Raw genomic sequence first — 4,118 nt, forward strand, 5'->3', positions numbered from 1 at the left:
GTGTATTATTATATGCTTTTGTGTTCTAGATTCATTGAAATCTCGTTTTTCAATTTTGGTTCTGGACCGGTTCGGTCCAATTCCAAATCTCATCCCCTAGATTTAACTCTCATTTCGAATTTCCTCAAATTTTGGCTTATTTTCATTTTAAATTAATATGTTTTATTTCGTGATTTTATGATTCCTTTGAATCACATGATTATTAGCCATTTAATATCTATAATTTCCATCAATTTTAACTTTTGAAAATTTGAAAATACCCATCAAATTTTGATCCACCTTTATAAAAGGTCGAGTGTATTTGTGATTGTTCTTGGAATTAATAAGCTCTATTTTTTTCGTGTGCTTGGGGCTCACAAAAAAATAGAGGGGCATATTTTTCAACGCTAATTTCATCTTGACAATCATAAAGTTGTGTTATATACTTATATATGCATGTTACTTGTTACATGTTTATTTAGGGGCATGGGTTATACGATCGAAAAGAGATTTATCATAATATTATTCAGAATTTGTCTATTAAAACAACAAATTTATGACAATATATTTAAAGAGATTACCCTCGGCAAAGTAGGGGTAATTCATTAGAAAAAAGAAACAAATTACTTGAAAAAAAAATCAAAAATAAAACGTTTTCCCTTGTTCATGCCAAAGAGAAAAGTAAAATAGTCACACATTATTACACCAAGATTCAAACTTTGATACTTTACCTCCTCTTGTTTTTGCTTCCCACCAATAAGCATAAATAGAACAGAACCCTGAAGAAGAACCCCCATGCGACTGTTACCCACAAGCAACCCCATTTGCTCAGGTCGGTGATCCCTTGCTGCTTCAATATATCGACGCCGGTGGTCAGGCAAGTGCTGCCGCTGATATTGATGCCGAGTGATCCACTCATGCTTTGCAATAGTTTTGCTTTCACGGTGTTATCCACGGCGGCGAGAGGGCTGTTGTCGAAGATCTGAGTTCCTCGGATGAAGCATTTGATAGGGTCATCGAATTCATTCTGTAGAACAGCTTCGTAAGGGTACTTGACAAGAGAAAGGTAGTGAAACCATATCCAGTAACCTGGGATTCGATCACGAGTGATGAAGAATCCACTAAATAGAAGGAAGTAAGCTAGAATCGCGACGACAATGGTGTAACCGAGCATCACTTGAGGAACGACGCCGGAGAGAAATGTAACGAATGAGCTTCCTGCCCAGAAGGATGCTAGTATCACAAAGAAGTAAAAGATGAAACCTGAAACACCTCCGGCTAGTCCCACCGCCCAAAAAGTAATGGCGGCGAATGCGAGTGACAGGAAGATGAGTGATGGGATTGAAACGAGTGAGTGAGATAGTACGTATGAAGATCGCCGGTAAGCGTTGTAGGCGGTTTCTCTCATGAAAATGTAGCGCTCTTGGAGGAAGACCGGTAAGGCGTCGGCGCAGGTGTAGAAGGTTGTAGACATGGCGAATGCGAAGAACCCTAATCGTTCTTGAACGCCTCTTGGGGAATTATCGAGGTTCCAGAACACCGTGGCGAGTATGAAACCGGTGATTGTCACTGCAGCTAATCGGATTCCGAATAGCTCAGGCATTCTTCGTGAATTTGTAAAGGATCGTTTTGATAAAACCGCCATTTCCATCCACATTGGATTAGCAAATGTTGGGACCATAGCAGTCGGATTAGTCCCGTTGTTGGCGCCGGCGCCGGAGACTAATTTGCCTCTGGATATGCTTGCACTAATTGCTTCTTTCAGAGTTAATCCATGGGTTGGGGTTTCGTTTCCGTTGAGAGATTGCTTCCGGTTTAGCCAGGTTTTGTTGAATTCCACCAGCCTTTTGGTTCCTCCGGGAGTCCCTTCCAGTTCTCTGATCAAATCAAGCGCAAATTCCGTCCGATTCTCCTTGTCTGGAATCGGACGTCCGAAATCAGAGAAGAATAAAGGAAGTTCCGACGGAGATCCGTTGTAGACGGGCTGTCCCCGGGATAGAAACAACAGGCGGTCGAGTAATCCGAGAAGACGGTAGCTCGGCTGGTGTACGGACATCATAACGATGCTGCCGCTCTGTGCAATCCGTTGCAAAACTTTGACCACCATGTAGGCACTGGTTGAATCAAGCCCAGACGTCGGTTCATCCAGAAACAAAATAATCGGATCATGAATGATGTCGATTCCGATCGAGACACGGCGGCGTTCTCCACCTGAAACACCTCTGTGTCCTTCATCACCGATGACTGTTTTAGCAGCGTTTCGGAGTCCTAATTGGTCAATTAACGCTTGAACTCTAAGCTTCTTCTTCGATTTGGAGAACGTTCGAGGAAGACGGAACTCGGCGGCGAACATGAGAGTTTCCTCGACTGTTAACATCGGAAATAACAGATCGTCCTGCATCACATAAGCTGAAATCACCTTAAGCAACCTGGATTCCAATTGCTCGCCGTTCAACGTTACAGTTCCTTTCAAGCTTCCTTTCGCTATCCGATTCGCCAGAGCATCGATCAAAGTTGATTTTCCAGATCCACTCGCACCTAACACCGCCACTAACTCGCCGTCCCTCGCTTCACCGGAAATATCATTCAGCAGAACCTTGCTTCTGGAAAACAGATGCTCACTTCCAACAGAAGAATCACCAAGCCTCTCCCGGCGACCAAACAGAGAAGGAACCGCCATCTTTCTCCGAACTTTCACACTGTAAGTCAGATTATTGAACTTCAAAACGAACGGCAACGATCTAGGCTCGTTGCTGGTTTCGCTCATCTCCAAAACACGATGCGCCGGAGTCTCATCACCGTTCGCCTCCTTCCTTATGTCTCCGACGAACTTAAGAAGCTCTCCGAGAGACGGAGAGGCAGTCACCTGTCCTCTTTGGTAAAACGCCGCCATGCTATCCACTTCATTCTCCGCCACTACACGAGGCATGCTTCCCCTGCAACCAAACTAAAACCACCGTCACTCCGCCGATAAGAAACTCGCTAAGAGATCAAGTGTGGAAGAAGAGTTTATTGTTTAGAGAGAATTTGTGTGTTGATGAGAGTTCTGAGAATGCATGGAGATGAAGAGTGTGTGAGTGTGTGTTTATGATGGTGTCTGTTGTGTGTGGGTGGTGACCTACGTCGCCTAATATAGAAAGTCTACAAGTTTTGTAATAAGAAAACACAAATATGGAAACCTGCAGGGGGTAACGTGGTCATTTGTGGATGGTTCTTTATCCTAGAAGTAAAATTAATTAAATAATAACTAAACTTAAAAAATCAATATCATTTTGTTAAATGCTATATACTCACATATATTTTTATATTCAAGTAATAATCATATAAAACATTTTGTCTAATTTTTTGCCTTTACAATTTAAATAAAGGTCGTACTTAATTAAAAGACTTATGTTCGCATGGAAAATAAAAAAATAATGTTGCTTAGAAATTAGGTACGGGTGGTAAACTACTTTTGTATGTAGTTTGGTCAAATGAAACAAAAGGGGCGGTTTTGCATGTTTACGCCGTGAACGTTGCTTCATGCTTGTTAGGCACCCTACACCTAAAAAAAAGTGTGGTTAAGACTATTAGTAACATATCTACGTATACATACGACCAAATACTCATATACCTATGGATGAGAAATTGGGTTGAAAACCCGAACCGAACCAAATTAGACCCGAATAAGCAATTCGATTCGGTTTTCGGGTATCCATATAAGGCTTATTCGGTTTTCGGGTTATTCGGTCCGGGTTACTCGAATAAGGGATTATTCGGTCCAAAAAACCGAACCGAATATGAAGAGTCTTTTTTTTCCCTTGCGTAAGTCGATTATCCTAATCTCTTGCATTTGCATATACGTATTCGGTTCTGTGACTCACAGTCGACTATCCTAATCATACCGAAAAAACCAAATACAATTACACCAAATCGAATATCCTAATCCTATTACACCGAATCGAGTATGTTGAAATTCCATATTGATGATTTGCGCCAATTTGTTTGATCGACAGTTAATCCTTCCGATTTTTTTTTGATCGACAATTGGTTCTTGCCGTCGACGGCTTTGCCTTTGATCGACAATTGATCCTTGCGAGTTGCGACAATAGGCTTTGATCGACATTAGGTTTTGATCGACTTCCCTGCTTCAAACTTCT

The 4,118-nt window shown here is 41.7% G+C and overlaps 1 pseudogene; it reads right to left on the bottom strand.

Annotated features, from left to right (window-relative positions):
• Positions 1-489: 489 nt before the first annotated feature.
• Positions 490-3,095, bottom strand: LOC145069553 (ABC transporter G family member 1 pseudogene; annotated as a pseudogene).
• Positions 3,096-4,118: the final 1,023 nt, after the last annotated feature.

The sequence above is a fragment of the Lactuca serriola genome, chromosome 8, assembly GCF_051521515.1.
Source record: "Lactuca serriola cultivar US96UC23 chromosome 8, Lser_US96UC23_V15, whole genome shotgun sequence".
Taxonomy (NCBI): Eukaryota; Viridiplantae; Streptophyta; class Magnoliopsida; order Asterales; family Asteraceae; genus Lactuca; species Lactuca serriola.